General features: G+C 48.0%; 1 pseudogene; it reads right to left on the bottom strand.

The window, feature by feature from the left end:
- Nucleotides 1–8,228: 8,228 nt before the first annotated feature.
- On the bottom strand, nt 8,229–9,571 carry LOC148220167 (uncharacterized; annotated as a pseudogene).
- Nucleotides 9,572–19,749: the final 10,178 nt, after the last annotated feature.

Genomic DNA, 19,749 nt, shown 5'->3' with positions numbered 1-19,749 from the left:
CTCATGTCTGTGTGATCTAATGTACAGACAATGGTAGTAACATCCAGCAAACAATGATATTTGCATATGAGTCTCACCCCACAATCAGATCTCCCTGAGGTACTGTCCTGGTTTTGGGCAAATTTGGGGGAAAACCTCCAGAAGGAGCCCCCAGACAGCAAACCCCACGACTCCTCCCCCCCCACCCCACCGGGTTCGGGAAGAATTTCCTCGGAGAAGAGTGGGAGAAAAAACCTGTTTATTTAACAAGCAAGACACTCCCCAGCACAGGGAAAAAAGACAACACCAGCTGACAAAAAAAACTCTTTCACCGTTCTGAAGGGATGACAAACTCAGTCTCTCTGGCGAGTGGTCGCTCAGTTATCAGTCTCTGGCGCTGGGGATGACTGCTGCAGGTGACAAAGTGTAGCCTCCCGGTGTTTCTTGGGGTTTCCCAGGTCCCCGTCCGGAACAGGTTCAGATGGTATCCAGGAGAGGGAGGGGACGGGGTGGAAGAGAAAACAGTCCAGGGAAAAAGTTGGACTGCCTAGCTGAACTAACTAATAAGCAGAAAGCAAGGGCAAAGCGAAGGAAAGAAAAAGGCAGAAGCGAGCAAGCAAGCAAGCAAGCAGGCAAGCAAGCAAGCAAGCAAGCAAGCAAGCAGGCAAGCAAGCAAGCCGAGCTAAAACCTCTCCTAAACATAGACCATGGGGGAGGTGAGCCGGCTGATAATAAGACAAAACAAAGCTTCACTCTCAGACTCAGTCCTGGAAGCACAGGACATAATACCAAACATAATCAGGACACACGATTGGAGATAGAAACACCATAACATCACCCTAGGACATTCCACCCCTTATCTCCATATCGTGAACATACTAAACAGCATGTAAAAACTTCAGCAAGTAGAAATTTCCATCTTTCACTTATTCGGACACATTTTCTTCCATCTCACTTGCTCAAACCTTCGACATTTACACATTTCCTTCTATCTCACTTGCTCAGACCTTTGACACTTACATATTTCCTTCTGTCTCATGCTGCCTCACCCCACAATCAGATCTCCCTGAGGCACACATCGTGTTGTTCCATCTCTCTGCATTACCCACCATGTACAACCTGGTCCTTGAGCAAAGACAATCCCACGAATGGGTTTGTCTGTACTCGGGGCAGAATTGATCCAAACTGCCTTCCCTAACAAACCTCTGATATGTGCCACTGGGACTTTGTCTCCATCTACTATATTCAGGGACTTAGACTGGGCAGGGCCCGCTCGGTTGGTGGAACCCCGGGTGTTAACTAACCAAGTGGCCTTTGCTAAATGCTGCTCCCAGTTTTTGAATGATCCCCCACCCAATGCTCTCAAGGTGGTTTTTAACAGTCCATTGTACCTTTCCACCTTCCCTGCAGCTGGTGCATGGTAGGGGATATGGTACACCCACTCAATGCCATGTTCCCTAGCCCAAGTGTTGATAAGGCTATTCTTGAAATGAGTCCCATTGTCTGACTCAATCCTCTCAGGGGTGCCATGCCTCCAAAGGACCTGCTTTTCCAGGCCCAGGATGGTGTTCCGAGCAGTGGCATGAGGCACAGGGTAGGTCTCCAACCATCCAGTGGTGGCTTCCACCATGGTCAGTACATAGCGCTTGCCCTGGCGGGTTTGAGGCAGTGTGATGTAGTCAATCTGCCAGGCCTCTCCATACTTGTACTTGGACCACCGCCCCCCATACCAGAGGGGCTTCACCCGCTTGGCTTGCTTGATGGCAGCGCACGTCTCACAGTCATGGATAACTTGAGAAATACTGTCCATGGTTAGATCCACCCCTCGGTCTCGTGCCCACTTATATGTGGCATCTCTGCCCTGATGACCTGAGGCATCATGGGCCCATCGAGCCAGGAACAACTCTCCCTTGTGTTCCCAATCAAGGTCTATCTTCGACACCCCTATCTGTGCAGCCTGATCTACCTGCTGATTGTTTTTCTGCTCTTCATTAGCCCTACTTCTGGGAACATGGGCATCTACATGGCGAACCTTCACAGGTAATTTCTCTAACCGGGTAGCGATATCTTTCCACTCTTCGGCAGCCCAAATTGGTTTTCCTCTACGCTGCCAGTTAGCCTCTTTCCATCTCTCCAACCATCCCCACAGAGCATTGGCTACCATCCATGAATCGGTATAAAGGTAAAGCTTTGGCCACTTCTCTCTTTCAGCAATGTCTAAGGCCAGTTGAACCGCTTTGAGTTCAGCAAGTTGACTGGATCCACCCTCTCCTTCAGTGGCCTCTGCTACCCGTCGCGTGGGGCTCCATACGGCTGCTTTCCACCTCCGATTCATCCCCACAATGCGACAGGAACCGTCGGTGAATAGAGCATAGCGTGTTTCCTCTGCTGGCAGTTGGTTATATGGTGGAGCTTCTTCAGCCCGTGTCACTGGTTCTTGTTCCTCATCTGTGACACCAAAACTTTCACCTTCAGGCCAATTTGTAATTACTTCCAAAATCCCAGGGCGATTCAGTTTTCCAATCTGGGTGCGCTGTGTAATGAGGGCAATCCACTTGCTCCATGTAGCACTGGTGGCATGGTGGGTTGAGGGAACCTTTCCTCTGAACATCCACCCCAGCACTGGCAGTCGGGGTGCCAGGAGGAGTTGTGCTTCTGTGCCAACCACCTCTGAGGCTGCTTGGACCCCTTCGTAGGCAGCCAAGATCTCCTTCTCTGTTGGGGTGTAGTTAGCTTCAGACCCTCTGTAGCTCCGACTCCAAAATCCTAATGGTCGGCCTCGAGTCTCACCAGGCACCTTCTGCCACAGGCTCCAGGACAGACCATGGTTCCCGGCTGCAGAGTAGAGCACGTTCTTCACATCTGGTCCCGTCCTGACTGGGCCAAGGGCTACTGCATGAGCAATTTCCTGCTTTATCTGGGCAAAAGCTTGCTGCTGCTCAGGGCCCCAATGGAAATCGTTCTTCTTGCGGGTGACCAGGTAAAGAGGGCTCACGATCTGACTGTACTCAGGAATGTGCATCCTCCAAAAACCTATGGCGCCTAAGAAAGCTTGTGTCTCCTTCTTGTTGGTTGGTGGGGACATAGCTGTGATTTTGTTGATGACATCAGTAGGAATCTGACGCCGTCCATCTTGCCACTTCACTCCCAGGAACTGGATCTCTCGAGCAGGTCCCTTAACTTTACTCTTCTTGATGGCGAATCCGACTTCCAGGAGGATTCTGGATGATTTTCTCTCCTTTCTCAAACACCTCTCCTGCTGTGCTCCCCCACACAACGATATCATCAATATATTGTAAATGTTCTGGAGCCTCACCCTTTTCTAGTTTAGTCTGGATCAGTCCATGGCAGTTGGTAGGACTGTGCTTCCACCCCTGGGGCAGTCGGTTCCAGGTATACTGCACTCCCCTCCATGTAAAGGCAAACTGAGGCCTGCATTCTGCTGCCAGAGGAATGGAGAAAAATGCATTGGCGATATCGATAGTGGTGTACCACTTTGCTGCCTTGGACTCCAGCTCGTACTGGAGTTCCAGCATGCCCGGCACAGCAACGCTCAGTGGTGGAGTCACTTCATTCAATGCACGGTAGTCCACTGTCAGTCTCCATTCTCCTTCAGATTTACGTACAGGCCAGATGGGTCTGTTGAAGGGTGAGTGGGTTTTGCTGACCACCGCTTGGCTCGCCAGCTCAAGGATCATCTTGTGGATGGGAACCACAGCATCTCGAGTTGTTCTGTATTGTCGGCGATGCACTGTTGAAGTGGCAATTGGTACCTTTTGCTCTTCTCCATTCACAAGTCCTACTGTAGTTGGATTCTCGGACAGTCCAGGCAAGGTGTTCGATTGCTGAATGCCCTCTGCCACCACAGCTGCTATCCCAAATGCCCACCTGAATCCTTTTGGGTCTTTAAAATACCCCCTTCAGAGGTAATCTATGCCCAAAATGCATGGGGCCTCTGGGCCAGTCACAATAGGATGTTTTTTCCATTCATTTCCAGTCAGGCTCTCATCAGCTTCCACCAAGGTAAAGTCCTGTGATTCACCTGTCACACCAGCAATAGAAACAGATTCTGCCCCCACATATCTTGATGGGACTAATGTGCATTGTGCACCAGTATCAACCCAAGCTTTATACTTTTGTGTTTCAGGTGTGCCAGGCCAACGAATCCACATAGTCCAGAAAACACGATTTTCCCTCTCCTCTCCCTGGCTAGAGGCAGGGCCCCTGTTAGCCTGTTTATCCTTCTTTCCTTGGGCATATGTCTTAGAGGTTCCTTCAAGGGGATCAGACATATCATCATCATCATCATACTTGGCAGTTTGGCTACAGGCGACGGGAGCTGCTCTCCTTTTGGTGGAACTTCCTCTTGGAGTCTTGCCTTCCTTCAATTCACTCACCCGTTGTGCCAGAGCAGCAGATTTTCTATCCCATCTCCTCATGTTTTCTCTGCAATCACATAGGAAGAATCACAGCTCAGCTCGTGGGGTGTAGGTTCTTTCCCCATTGGGGGAACGTCTGCGTTGGATACCAGGGCCTCTAATTTGTACTGCTGAGATTTGGAGAAGGTCCTCTTTAATCTCCTCCCTGAGTCTTTTATGATTCTCCTCTATCTTGTCTTCTAATTTCTGCAGACGTGTTTCCACTGCTGCTATCCTGGCATGTGTTGGGCCATGCACAGCATCTGCATATGCTCCGAGCTTCTTCACCATATCGAGCACGGTCTCATCCCTCTCATCCTGCTTCATTTTTGCTAAAGCAGAAGCATATTCATGGGGCCCAAGCCGTACAAGTTTTCGCCACATCACGGATATACACAGTACCAAGTCCGGATTCCTAGTTGTTATGTCATCTGAGAATATAATCTCTGCCACTGCCATTTCTCTCAGGTGTTGGATCCCTTGTTCTATCGTCTTCCAGTGGGTCTGCTGCATATAAAGATCATCTGCACACAGGTATCTTTGTGCTACACTGTCTAGGACGCGTGTTCAGAGGCTGCGAGGGTTAGCCCCCCTCATCATTCCTTGGTCGATGACAGGATCATGTGACAGGGATCCCAAATGCCTGGCTTCAGTGCCATCCAGAATTGTAGCCTCGCCTGCAGCATCCCAGACACGGACTAACCAACTAATTATACTCATCAGGTTGTCGAGTGTAATCCTTTCTTAGGCCATGGAGGTCCTTTAGGGAAAAGGACTCAATATTGGCCTCTGATCTTGTACCAGTTGCTTTGACTCCTGGTTTTATGTCAGGAGGCTTTGAGGGTCCTTCTCCTGCATCATCATCATCATCGTCATCCGCTGGTCTATCGGTCTTGTCTGTGCACTTTCCACTTCTCGTGCTAGTAGCAACAGCCATTGGTTGAGGTTTACAGACTGCTTTAGCTGCTGGCTTAGGCTCACTGTCAGGTGTAGTTGCTGGCCTCGAGCCTGGGGTGTTGGCTGCAGCCTGAGTGACTGGGATAGTGGCTGATTTATCTCCCTGTCCCCCTTCCTCTGTCTGCTGCCCTACAGTATCTAGCAGGGTATGATAAGCATATGCCAGGGCCCAGCTCACTGCAATGATCTTTTTCTCCTTAGAATTATCATGGCACTTGTCTTTCAGGTACTTTGCCACCTCAGCTGGGTTCTGAATTTGTTCACATGGAAAGTCCCGGGCTATAGGGTCAGAAAATTCATTTATTATTTGGCCCATATCCTCCCATTTCCCACACCACTCAGGATTTCTCATGCCTGGCTCTACTCCCAGGTCAGGGGTCTCATCAGCCCCTCTAGAAATCTCAGCTCTCATTCTAGAGAAAGTGCAGACTGTATAGAGAAAGCTTACCAGATTAAACACCAGAAAGATGGTCTCTAACATTCAGGGGAAACTGAACATTCTCTAATAAGGATGTAACAAATTCAGAGGAGAAGAAGGAAAACAAAGGCTGAAAAGCCTCATCCCCTGCTTCTCCTCTAACAAACTGGGTGCACAACCATAACCATGAACCATACATTCGCGAAACAGACTCCAGCATCTTTATAAACCTCCTGCAAGCCATTACAACCAAGCCCAGTGTTGGGGGTTGAATTGTTCCCTTTTCTTTCTGTGGAATTTCTCCCATTCTTATGCTAAGTAGTTGTGGCTACACCTTAGAAACGATAAGATAATGTTCTCTTGCAGGGGGGTGGGTGGAGGTGGGGGGGGAGACTGGAAAGGGAAAGAGGGGAGAGGGGTCTGGAGCACGCTCCCTGGCTCTCTCGCTTGGCTCGTGGAGTGGGAAGACGGCCCGTGCTCCAATCTGGCATCTCCCCTGCCATCCCAGAGCCGAGATCCATGCTCCCTGCCGTTGGACATCTCTCTGCTGCTCTCCCACCTCATCCTACTACCTCCAGACACTTTGCTGAGCACCACGACCGACACCGTGAGGGTGAGTAGCTCCTCCATCCCTCTCACCCCTGGTCCACTGCTGCCATCACTCCAGTCATCTTCGACTGCACCGGACCTGCCCTGCCCACAGCACCGGTAACTGAGCGCAGGGAAAGAGGGAGCCTTGGCCAAAAGGGACTGGAACTGAGCTATACTGTTCTGCTTTGTTGTCAATTTTTATAGCTGTTGTTGTTTCTGCTATTTTGCCTTGTTAGATATCAGTAAAGAACTGTTATTCCTATCCCCATATCTCCTGCCTGACAGCCTCTGATTTGAAACTAAAATAATTAAAAGGGAAGGGGTTGCACTCTGCATCTCAGGAAAAGGGTTCTCACCTTTCCTTAGAAGATACCTGTCTTTCAAACCGAGACAACCAGCCCGATGGATATTCTGGTCAGTGCCCCTCTGCTGCAGAAACTATATATTAGGGACAATACCGGATCTATTTCTGGATAAGAAAATAAACCTAGGGACCATAGAGGTATTAAGACCACAAAAAACCCTAGGGACCAGAAACACATGCAGGCCTCCACCCCAAGAGACATTATGAATTCAAACAACATAGACAGTAACTGCTCTATACCAACACAAAGTAATTGGAACCAAAATATTATTAGAACAGGGTTATTTCCACTTTCTGGAGCCCCAAGTTGGGCGCCAAAATATTTGTCCTGGTTTAGGGCAAATTTGGGGGAAAAACTCCAGAAGGAGCCCCCAGAAAGCAAACCCCCATGACTCATCCCCCCACCACCAGGTTCGGGAAGAATTTCCTCAGAGAGAAGTAGAAAAAGTCCTGTTTATTTAACAAAAAAAAAAAAAAAAGAAAAAAAAAGAAAACAACACCAGATAACAAAAACTCTTTCACCCCTCTGAAAGGGTGACAAACTCAGAAAGTCTCTCCTGCCAGTGGCCTTTCAGTTATCAGTCTCCAGTGCTGGGGTTGACTGCTGCAGATCACAATATGCAGACTCCCAGTGTTTCTTGGTGTTTCCCAGGTCCCCGTCTGGAACAGGTTCAGATGGTATTCAGGAAAGGGAAAGAAAGAAAAAAAAAAAAAAAGTCCAGGGAAAAAATTCGTCTGCTTGGCTAAACTAACTAATAAGCAAAAGCAAGGGCAAAAGCAAAAAGTAGGAGCGAAAGCAAGCAAGCAAGCAAGCAAGGCAAGCCTAGCCTCTCCTAAACACAGACCATGGGGAAGGTGAACCAGTTGATAACAAGACAAAACAAACTTTCACTTTCAGAGTCAGTCCTGAAAGCACAGAACATAATAACAAGCATAAACAGAACACACGATTGGGGATACAAGCACCATAACGTCACCCTAGGACAATACTAAAGGAAAATGAACCACTAATATATATAGATAACAGGGGGTCCACTAATGGGGTTTGAATTCTTTTTAGTATTCGTCATTTAACAAGCCATTTCTTATCTTTAAGCTATGGTTTTCCAAGGGACCTGTTTGGTTACTGCGTTGAAAAGAGAGAGAAAGGACAGCAACACACACTGACCTTTTCGGGGAAAAAGGCCTACTTTATTGTACGGACAACCCGTATTTAAAGTGTGTTATGTGCAGCTAGGACAGGACATTAGTTCATTGGACAACTGGGAAAAAACATCCTTGGGACAGTACCTCAGGAGGTATCCCATGGGATAGACACCAGGTGTTAATCTTTATTATGAATTCCACTCTGTTTTTCACCATGTTATCACCCTGGGAGTCTTCCTCCCTAACTGAAGCTGTAGTCAGCTTGTCAGCCTGGGAATGGACCTGAGAGTCAGGAGAAATCCAGGCCTGAAAAGAATTTCCAAGCTGTAATTCCCTAGTTCTTCTAAATGTGTGTGTCTGCAGGCCTGTTCTGGGGACACAGAGAAACTTTCTTCTTTATGAATGTTTTCTGCGCCATCCACAACTCCTCTCTCTGTATTTACTAAAAAGGCGCTTCCAGCAACTTTCTTAAAACATTGAACAAAGCAGCAAACATAACTAATACAATAACAACTACAATTAAAATCCATAAAAGTCCCTTGACCAAAGATGCGGCCCACCCCGTCAGTCCCCATTGTCCAAAAAGGTTGTTGAGCCAGTCTGGGGTGGTTTCTACTTTCAAATCCTTCGCGAGGTCCCTCAGTATCTGGATGTTTGCCTGGATGGATGTTGAATGTGAGGAGAGATTGAAGCAGCACATCCCCTCCAAGTCTTTGCAGCCATGTCGGTGGGCGAGCAGCAGGAAGTCGATTGTAGCTCAATTTTGCAGGAATGTGTGTCTTGTGGTTTCTTCATCCGTTACAAGATCACTCAAGGCAGCAGATGTAACATTGGCTTGCTTACTGAGCCAACACCCCAAATGAGTAATTTTGCCAAGGGCCTTTGCTGCAGCTACCCATGGTAAGAACAGTGAGACAGCAGCCCTTGTGGGTTTGTTCCAAATGTACAATTTAGGGTTACAACTTTCATCAAAATCAGTGTAAGATCTGTCGTGTTTTGATTCACTCTCCTTTTTCCAATTATGTAATAAGGTAATGTTGGGGGTGAAGGTAGAAAGCTTGCCAAGGCTACAGGGTCCCCCCTGAAGGCGAGAGGGGATTCCAGCCCAAACCCCATCACCACAGATAAGAAACCTTCCACAGGGTAACATTTTGGGGTGGATAGAGGATTCAGAGAGAGCATGAGTGGTGTAATTGCACCAGTCTGGATAATTATAGGCTTTGTTGATGGATGACACGTCTTTTCTGTATGTTTCTTATTTGACTCAATCCAGGCCAATTTTGCTTTGGACTTTTGTAGTACAATTTGTCACAGTATGTTGCTTTGGAGGACCCCAGCAAATCTAATTCTTGGGGTTCCTCGGGAGCATTTGGCAGTATTTTTGTCCAATGGACCCAAGTGACAGCTGGATTTGGTCTCTTACCAGTGGTGCAGAGAAGCTCCAAGTTGTGGACAGGCCACTCATCTGCTACAAAGGGAATTCCTACTAAACATGTGGAAAGTGGGTTATCAAGGTTGCCCATAGACAGGCACATGTTATCTTGTTTTAATGTCTTTGCTAAAGTTGCTAAAGTCACCCAGACATTATATTTGGGTTGTGGACTGATCCAACTGAAGGCATGCAACATGGTGAAGCGGGTCCAGACAGCAGTGAGGACAGCATCAACAAAGATAATTTTCATCTTTGGACAAGGATGGGGCTTCTGATAGGGAATATAAGTAAAATCAGTTGTTTTTATGAGGCAAGGGAGAGAGGATTAGGGTTTTCACCTTCATCTCTTTCCTTTGTCCCTTCTCCCCCCCCCCCCTTTTTTTTTTCCTAGAGGTAGGGAAGTGAATACAGGATTAAGGGTTACAGTAAAATCATTGGGGAGGGGACTAATACTAGGGTGTTTTAGTAGAGATAGTAACATCTAACTAAAGGTTACTTTGTGGCCAGACTATGTCTGGCTTATGATTTGCCTGATGCAGCAGACTGCTGCCTAGTTTTTTGTTTCGTCTGCTGTCTTGTGACAGGATGATTTTTTCTTTGATGTGCAGATGTTCGGCGGCGTCTTCTTTTCCAAGCAGCACTGGTTTGATTTTGAGGAGGTCTTGTATTTGACTCTGGAGAATTTTTGTATTTGTCTGTTGGAGTAGGTTTCGCCGTGCCTAGGTATGGTTTTATGTTTTTTCCTGAGAACCATCTTGGTCCAGATGGCAGGGAGACGCAAGTGTACCCCCTTCTCCAGGTAATTAACTGGAAAGGTCCAGAGACCTGATGCGTTTCTGGATCTTTCACCAGCACTGGTGGTTTTTCAGTGAGCTTTGCCTGGGTTGAGTTTGCAAAGTGTCGGACTATTGGAGGGTCTGGTTCTGACTCGGTGCCATTTAGGAAATTGATGACGTAGAGAGCTTTGCAGTCTTTCCACCGGAGATAAAATTTCTGTGTCTCTTCGCTGCTGGTGAAGGACTCTTTTGATGGTTTGATGAGTTGTCTGTATGATGGACTGTCCTGAGGAATTTCCAGGAATGGCTTGAATGTGTTCAATTCCCCATTCGCTGAGGAACACTTCAAATTTGTGAGAGACATAGGTGGGTCCATTATCAATTATGATCTTTTTTGGAAATCCCAGAGTGGCAAATGCTAGGAGAAAATGCTTGATAACGTGAGTTGCTGTTTCTCCTGCATGAGTCGATGCAAAAACCGCTCCAGAAAACATGTCAATGTACGCGTGTACAAACTTAGACTTTCCAAAAGGTGGGAAATGGGTCACATCAGACTGCCACAGATGGCAGCTGTTCAGGCCTCTGGGATTGACTCCCGTGGCCATAGAGGGCACTTGATAGTTTTGACAGTTTGGGCATGTTGCCACAATGACTTTTGCTAGGCACTTAGAAATTTTAAACATTCTCATGAGGGCAGGTACATTTTGGTCAAAAAATGAATGTGAAAGCTTCGCTTGAGCAAAAATGTTGGAGATGTCTGCAGTCTCAACTGGCATGGCCAGGGCATCCGCTTTCCTGTTTCCCTCCGTAATAAAACCTGGGAGGTCAGTGTGTAACCTAACATGCATGATATGGTAGGGTAATTTTCTGTTGGAAATGAGGGTTATTAATGTAGAAATCAACTGTTGTAATTTTGGATTGGAGACTTCCTTGAGGAAAGCATGCTATGCTCTCAGCTATACCAGCTACTAAAGCTGAATCTGTGACCAGGTTAAAGGGTTTGTCTTTGAATTTCTCAAAGGCTCTAACAACGGCTGCCAATTCTGCAATTTGTGGAGATCCCTCCACAATTTGGACATCAGATTCCCATTTGTCAGTTTTGGGGTTTTTCCAAGTCATGACAGACTTGTGTGAGGAACCTGAGCCGTCTGTAAAGACAGTTAGAGCATTGAGAGGTGATCTACTTTGAACAAGTTTTGGGACCAGATTGAAGGTTGCATTTTGGTTAAAAAGTTTGTGTTTTGGTATGTGAATAGAAATTTGACCTGTATAGCTATCTAGAGCAAATTGGAGGTTTTCATTGCTTTGGAGCAGATTTTCCAAATCTCCCATGGTCAGGGGCAGGTAAATGCATGCGAACTCACACCCTGAAAGCGAGCGCAGGCAGGTTCTGGCCTTTTTTATCAAATGTGCCATGATTTCTTGAAACGTGGTAATTGTCTTTGTGGGCTGATTGCTTGTGAAAATCCATTCAAGGATTAACAAGGTATCCTGGTTTAGGGCAAATTTGGGAGGAAACCTCTGAATGAGGTCCCTCGGGAAAAAGGGGGAAAAAAAATTGGAGAGAAGTGGAAAAAAAACCCAACTGTTTATTCAACAGGCAACACACCTCCCAGCGCAACAATGAACAATATCAAACAGCAAAACCTCTTGCTGTTCCGAGGAGATGGGAGATTTAGAAGAGTTCTTTCCGTGGCTGCCTGGCTCACTCAGTCTGCTCTCAGTCCCTCTGGTGCTGGGAAATGCCGCAGCCCAGGCCAGGCCTGGTGGGCCACAGGTGTGAGCTCCCGGTGCTCTTCTGGGTTTTCAGTCCAAAGCAGGTTCAAACAGTTCCAGGAAAACAGAAAAAAAAATGGGAAAAAAACAATCCAGGGGGCTTCTCTGCCTCAGCTAGCCAAAAAACTAACCAAGAGCAAAGGAGAGCTCTCTCTCGCTGTCCACCACAGACAACACAGTCCGAGAGCAGGAATGCCCGTGCAGTCTCTGATAACAAACTCTGCACTTCTTTTCCCCCCCCTGCCCTTTCACTCCTGGAACCAGTCTTAAAGTTGCAGAATTTAATATTCAACACCAACAGAACAGATGATTTGGGGATATAGGCATCATACAGTCACCCCAAGACATTCCACCCCTTATCCCCATATCATCAGCTTACTACCATATCTGATACACACTGTAATTCTATAAACACATACATCATACACACATATATATACAAGATACAGCTATAGACAGACAATGACAAGGATATTCAATAGTAATATTTACATGTGGTTCTCACCCAACAATTAGATTTCCCTGAGGTACACATCGTGTTGTCCCATCCTTCTGCATTATTCACCATGTGCAACCTGGTCCTTGAGCAAAAACAATCCCATGAATGGGTTTGTCTGTATTTGAGGCAGAATTGATCCAAACTCTCTTCCCTAACAAACCCCTGGCATGCACCACTGGGACTTTATCTCCATCTACTGTATGCAAGGACTCAGACTGGGCAGGGCATGCTCGATTTGTGGAATCTCGGGTGTTAACTAACCAAGTGGCCTTTGCTAAATGCTGCTCCCAATTCTTAAAAGATACCCCACCCAGTGCTTTCAAAGTGGTTTTTAACAGTCCATTGTACCACTCCACCTTCCCTGCAGCTGGTGCATGGTAGGGGATATGCTACACCCACTCAATACCATGTTCTTTGGCCCAGGTGTTGATAAGGTTATTCTTGAAATGAGTCCCATTGTCTGACTCAATTCTCTCAGGGGTACCATGCCTCCACAAAACTTGTTTCTCAAGGCCCAAGACGGTGTTCCGAGCAGTGGCGTGAGGCACAGAGTAGGTCTCCAACCATCCAGTGGTGGCTTCCACCATGGTCAGTACATAGCGCTTACCTTGGTGTGTCTGGGGCAGTGTGATGTAGTCAATCTGCCAGGCCTCCCCATACTTATATTTGGACCACCGCCCCCCATACCAGAGGGGCTTCACCCGCTTGGCCTGCTTGATGGCAGCACACGTCTCACAGTCATGGATAACTTGAGAAATACTGTCCATGGTTAGATCCACCCCTCAGTCTCGTGCCCACTCGTGGCATCTCTACACTGGTGGCCTGAGGCATCATGGGCCCATCGAGCCAGGAACAACTCTCCCTTGTGCTGCCAGTCTAGGTCTATCTTTGACACCTCTATCTGTGCCGCCTGATCTACCTGTTTGTTGTTTTGATGCTCCTCATTAGCTCTACTTTTGGGGACATGGGCATCTACATGATGGACTTTCACAGGTAGCCTTTCTACACGAGTGGCAATGTCTTTCCACTCGTCAGCAGCCCAAATTGGTTTTCCCCTACATTGCCAGTTAGCCTTTTTCCACCTTTCCAGCCAACCCCACACAGCATTGGCTACCATCCATGAATCAGTGTAAAGGTAGAGTTTTGGCCACTTCTCTCTTTCAGCAATGTCCAGGGCCAGCTGAACAGCTTTGAGTTCAGCAAGTTGACTTGATCCACCTTCTCCTTCAGTAGCTTGTGCAACCTGTCGTGTGGGGCTCCATACGGCTGCTTTCCACTTCCGGTTCATCCCCACGATGCGGCAGGAACCATCAGTGAAAAGAGCATAGCGTGTTTCATTTGCTGGCAGTTGGTTATACGGTGGGGCTTCTTCAGCCCGGGTCACTTGTTCCTGTTCCTCTTCGTCGGCAAGACCGAAGTTTTCACCTTCCGGCCAGTTGGTAATTATCTCCAAAATCCCAGGGCGATTCGGGTTTCCAATACGGGCGCGTTGTGTGATGAGGGCAATCCATTTGCTCCATGTGGCGTCAGTGGCATGGTGGGTAGGAGGAACCTTTGCTTTGAACATCCAGCCCAGCACTGGCAGTCGGGGTGCCAGAAGGAGTTGTGTTTCTGTGCCAATCACCTCTGAGGCAGCTTGAACCCCTTCATAGGCGGCCAAGATTTCCTTCTCTGTTGGAGTGTAGTTGGCCTCGGACCCTCTGTAGCTTCGACTCCAGAACCCCAGTGGTCGGCCTCGTGTCTCACCAGGCACCTTCTGCCACAGGCTCCAGGACAGACCATGGTTCCCGGCTGCAGAGTAGAGCACGTTCTTCACATCTGGTCCCGTCCTGACTGGGCCAAGGGCTACTGCATGAGCGATCTCCTGCTTGATCTGGGCAAAGGCTTGCTGCTGCTCAGGGCCCCAGTGGAAATCGTTCTTCTTGCGGGTGACCAGGTAGAGAGGGCTCACAGTCTGGCTGTACTCAGGAATGTGCATTCTCCAAAAGCCTATGGCACCTAGGAAGGCTTGTGTTTCCTTCTTGCTGGTTGGTGGAGACATTGCAGTGATCTTATTGATGATCTCAGTGGGAATCTGGCTCCGTCCATCTTGCCACTTCACTCCCAGGAACTGGATCTCTCGGGCAGGTCCTTTGACTTTGCTTTTCTTGATGGCAAAACCAGCGCTCAGGAGAATCTGGATGATTTTCTTTCCTTTCTCAAATACTTCTGCTGCTGTGCTCCCCCACAGGATGATATCATCGATGTACTGCAGATGTTCTGGAGCATCACCCTTTTCTAATGCAGCCTGGATCAGCCCATGGCAAATGGTGGGGCTGTGTTTCCACCCCTGGGGCAGTGATTTCCACGTGTATTGCACTCCCCTCCAGGTGAAAGCAAACTGAGGCCTGCACTCTACTGCCAGAGGAATGGAGAAAAATGCATTGGCGATGTCAATGGTGGCGTACCACTTGGCTGCCTTGGACTCCAGCTCGTACTGCAGTTCCAGCATGTCTGGCACAGCAGCGCTCAGTGGTGGAGTCACCTCATTCAATGCACGATAGTCCACAGTCAATCTCCATTCTCCTTCAGATTTACGCACAGGCCAGATGGGGCTGTTGAAGGGTGAGTGGGTTTTTCTGACCACCCCTTGGCTCTCCAGCTCACAGATGATTTTGTGGATGGGGACCACGGCATCTCGATTCGTCCGGTACTGCCGGCGGTGCACTGTTGAGGTGGCAATTGGCACTTGTTGCTCCTTCACCTTCAGGAGTCCTACTGCAGATGGGTTTTCTGATAGTCCTGGCAAGGTGTTCAATCATTTAATGCCCTCTGCCTCTACAGCAGCTATTCCAAAAGCCCACCTGAGTCCCTTTGGATCTCTGAAATACCCATTTTGGAGGAAGTCTATGCCCAAAATGCGTGGGGCCCCTGGGCCAGTCACAATAGGGTGTTTCTTCCATTCATTTCTAGTCAGGCTCACCTCTGCTTCCACCAAAGTAAAATCCTGTGATCCCCCTGTTATACCAGCAATAGAAACAGATTCTGTCCCCACATGTCTTGATGGGATTAGTGTGCACTGCGAACCAGTGTCAACCAAGGCCTTATATTTTTGTGGTTCAGATGTGCCAGGCCAACGAATCCACACAGTCCAAAAAACACGGTTTTCCCTAGCCTCTACCTGGCTAGAGGCAGGGCCCCTCTAAGCCTGGTTATTCTTCTTTCCTTGAGCATATGTCTTGGAGGTTCCTTCAAGGGGATCGGACATATCATCATCATCATCATCATCGTACTTGGCAGTTTGGCTACGGGCAACTGGAGCTGCTTCCCTTTTAGTGGAACTCCCTCTCTGCATCTCGCTGTCCTGCAATTCAAGCACCCGTTTTACCAGAGCAGTAGTAGATTTTCCATCCCACTTCTTCATGTTTTCTCCAGAATCACACAGGAAAGACCACAATTCAGCTCGTGGGAAGAGTCTTCTCTCCCCATCTGGGGAACGTTTACGTTTGGGGCCAGAACCTTTGATCCGTATAGCCGAGATTTGGAGAATGTCCTCTTTAATCTCCTCCCTGAGTCTCTTATGATTCTCCTCCATCCTATCTTCTAATTTCTGCAGATGTGTTTCCACAGCTGCAATTCTGGCATGTGTTGGGCCATGCACATCATCTGCATATGCTCCGAGCTTCTTCGCCATATCAAGCACGGTCTCCTCCCTGTCATCCCCCTTCATTATTGCTAAAGCAGAAGAGTATTCTTGTGGCCCAAGCCGTACAAGTTTTTGCCACATCACAGGTGTACATGGTACCAAGTCTGGATTCCTAGTTGTTAGGTCATCTGAAAAGACAATCTCTGCCACTGCCATTTCTCTCAAGCGTTGAATCCCTTGCTCTATGGTCTTCCATTGGGTTTGCTGCATATAGAGATCGTCTGCACACAGGTATCTTTGTGCTACACTGTCCAGGACCCGTGCCCAGAGACTCTGAGGACTAGTCCCCCTCATCATTCCTTGGTCAAGAACTGGATCATGTGACACAGATCCCAAATGCCTGGCTTCAGTGCCATCCAGAATTGTAGCCTCGCCTGCAGCATCCCAGAGACGGACTAGCCAACTAATTATAGATTCATCAGGTCGTCGGGTGTAATCCTTTCTCAGGCCACGAAGGTCTTTCAGAGATAGGGACTCAATATTGGCTTCTGATCCTGTGCCAGTTGTCCTGACTTCTGATTTTGTATCGGAAGCCTGCCTTGAGGGTCCTTCCCCCTCATCATCATCGTCCACTGGCCGATCAGTTTTGCTGGTGCATTTTCTTCCTGCAGCAACTGCCAGTGGCTTAGGTTTACTATCTGGTTTAGCTACAGCCTGAGTGACTGGGGTATTGGCTGGTTTATCTCCCTGCCCCCCTGCCTCTCTCTGCTGCCCTACAGTATTTAGCAGTGTGCGATAAGCATATGCTAGGGCCCAGCTTATTGCAATGATCCTTTTCTCATTAGAATCATCATGACACTTCTCTTCCAGGTATTTCCCCACCGTGTCTGGGTTCTGAATTTGTTCATGTGAAAATTCCCAGGCTGGGGGATCAGAAAATTTCTTCAGGGTTCTGCCCATTCTCTCCCATTCCCCACACCACTCAGAATTTTCCACACCTGGGCCTACTCCTGGGTCAGGGGTCCCATCAACTCCTCTGGACACCTCAGCCCTCACTCTAGAGAGGCTGCAGACTGTGTAGAGGAAGCTTACTAGACTAAATACCAGGACGGCAGTTTCCTTGACATTCAGGGGAAACTGAACATCCTCAAAAATTGACTTAACAGATTCAAGGGAGAAAAAAGAAAGCAAAGGCTGAAAAGCCTCATCCCCTGCTCCTCCTCTAACAAACTGGGTGCAATTACTAATGAACCCCCAAAACATGCTATTAGAACTGGGATGCAGGGTAGGATGAAGAAACCATAAACCATAGATACCTAGAACAAACTCCAGTAGCTTTATGAACTTTCTAGAAATCATTATCACTGAGCCCAGCACAATAGCTATTCTAATTTGTGCTCCTCTACTGAAAAAACTGCATGTTAGGGACACTAATGGAGCTATCTCTGGATAAGAAAATAAGCCTAGAGACCAGAAAGGTATTAAAACCTCAAAAAAGCCTAGGGACCCGAGACCCATAAAGGCCTCTACCCCGACAGACACAGCAGACATTATGACTTCAAACAACATGGTTACTGACTGCTTTACCCCAATACAGAGTAAATATAATCAAAATGCAATCAGAACAGTTTTTTTTCCACTTTCTTGAGCCCCACGTTGGGCGCCAAAAGTATTTGTCCTGGTTTAGGGCAAATTTGGGAGGAAACCTCTGAATGAGGTCCCTCGGGAAAAAGGGGGAAAAAAAATTGGAGAGAAGTGGAAAAAAAAACCAACTGTTTATTCAACAGGCAACACACCTCCCAGCGCAACAATGAACAATATCAAACAGCAAAACCTCTCGCTGTTCCAAGGAGATGGCAGATTTAGAAGAGTTCTTTCCGTGGCTGCCCGGCTCACTCAGTCTGCTCTCAGTCCCTCTGGTGCTGGGAAATGCCGCAGCCCAGGCCAGGCCTGGTGGGCCACAGGTGTGAGCTCCCGGTGCTCTTCTGGGTTTTCAGTCCAAAGCAGGTTCAAACAGTTCCAGGAAAACAGAAAAAAAAATGGGAAAAAAACAATCCAGGGGGCTTCTCTGCCTCAGCTAGCCAAAAAACTAACCAAGAGCAAAGGAGAGCTCTCTCTCGCTGTCCACCACAGACAACACAGTCCGAGAGCAGGAATGCAGGGGAGCCCGTGCAGTCTCTGATAACAAACTCTGCACTTCTTCTTCCCCCCCGCCCTTTCACTCCTGGAACCAGTCTTAAAGTTGCAGAATTTAATATTCAACACCAACAGAACAGACGATTTGGGGATATAGGCATCATATAGTCACCCCAAGACACAAGGGATCTGTGAGTTGAGGGTCCCATTGAAAAATCAGTCCATAGAAGCGAGGGGCCTTTCCTAAAATGACAAACTGGAAGGCAAATTCGGCTCAAATCTGTGTGCTCGACGTGCAGACAGGGCTTCCTGAACTTTGATGATGGATTGTCGGGCTTCTGGGGTGAGTGTGCGTGGGGAGTCCAGGTCTTCGTTGCCATGGAGGAGGTTGAACAGAGGGGTGAGGTCCTCTGTTGTGAGCCCCAGTAGGGGGCGAATCCAGTTGATGGATCCACACAGGCTGTGTAGGTGTCTTAGAGTTTTTGGGTCGTCTCAGATGGAGAGCGGCTGGGGTACAATGGTCCTTTCTCAGATTAGAAGTCCTAGATACTTCCAGGGGCTTGTGTACTGTACTTTGTCTTCATGAATATCAAATCCTGCTTTTTCTATGGTCTGAATGGTTGTTTTGACAGCTTTTTCTAAGTAGGTCTTTTCTGATGCACAAACTAGGATGTCGTCCATGTAGTGATGAATGATTGCTTCTGGGAATTCTTCTCAATCAGGAGAAAGGATGTGGACCATTGGCAAATGGTTGGAGACTTTTTTAGTCCTTGGGGAAGGAAGAGCCAATGATATCTTTTGAGAGGAGCTTCTCTGTTGAAAGAGGGGATGGAGAAGGCGAACCGTGGTGCATCTTGGGGATGCAATGGAATGCTGAAAAAGCAATCTTTGATGTCAATGACCACAAGTGTCCAGTCTCGAGGCAGCATGGATGGGGAGGGCAGGCCAGGCTGGAAAGGGAGGATGTCTTCAGTGATGTCACTGATTTTGCGAAGGTCGTGGAGAACTCTCCACCTGTCTGTTCCAGGTCTTTTCAGGAGGAAAACTGGAAAATTCCACGGGGTATTGGATTCAACAATGTGGCCGTTTGCTAGCTGTTCTTCAACAAGGGCTTGCAATGCGCAGTTTGACCTTTGAAAGGGGCCATTGGTCCTGCCATAAAGGGTCATCACTCTTCTAGGTGAGTCGAGGTGTGGGTGGGACAGTGCGTGCTTCAATGGCCCCCATCAGAAATCCCGACTTTGAACTCGGAGAGAAGCCCCCATTGGGTCAGGGCAACTCTGCCCCATAGGGTGATGGGGACTCTTACCACGAATGGTCAGATGGTTGCCAGTTGTCCTTCAGGCCCTTCAATGATGACATTGCTTCGGCTCCTCATGGAAAGGGCAACTCCCCCAATTCCAGCCAGCATGCCTGCTACAGGTTGAAGTTCCCAGTGTGGTGGCCATTCCGAGCGGGCAATGATGGTGCCGTCAGCGCCAGTGTCTATCATTCCTGGTTTCTGAATTTTTTCCCCGTTGCAGAAAAGGTTGCACTCGAGGATGGGTTTGTTTGGACCCATAATTTGTGTCCACATTATTGTAGGGTTGAGAGGGATCCGTTTCATGTGATTTTTTGGAAGCAGGAAGGCTT

Source organism: Sturnus vulgaris, chromosome W, assembly GCF_052056855.1.
Source record: "Sturnus vulgaris isolate bStuVul1 chromosome W, bStuVul1.hap1, whole genome shotgun sequence".
Classification (NCBI taxonomy): domain Eukaryota; kingdom Metazoa; phylum Chordata; class Aves; order Passeriformes; family Sturnidae; genus Sturnus; species Sturnus vulgaris.
Note: the sequence above shows the minus strand (reverse complement) of the source record. Positions and strands in the feature narration are given on the sequence as shown.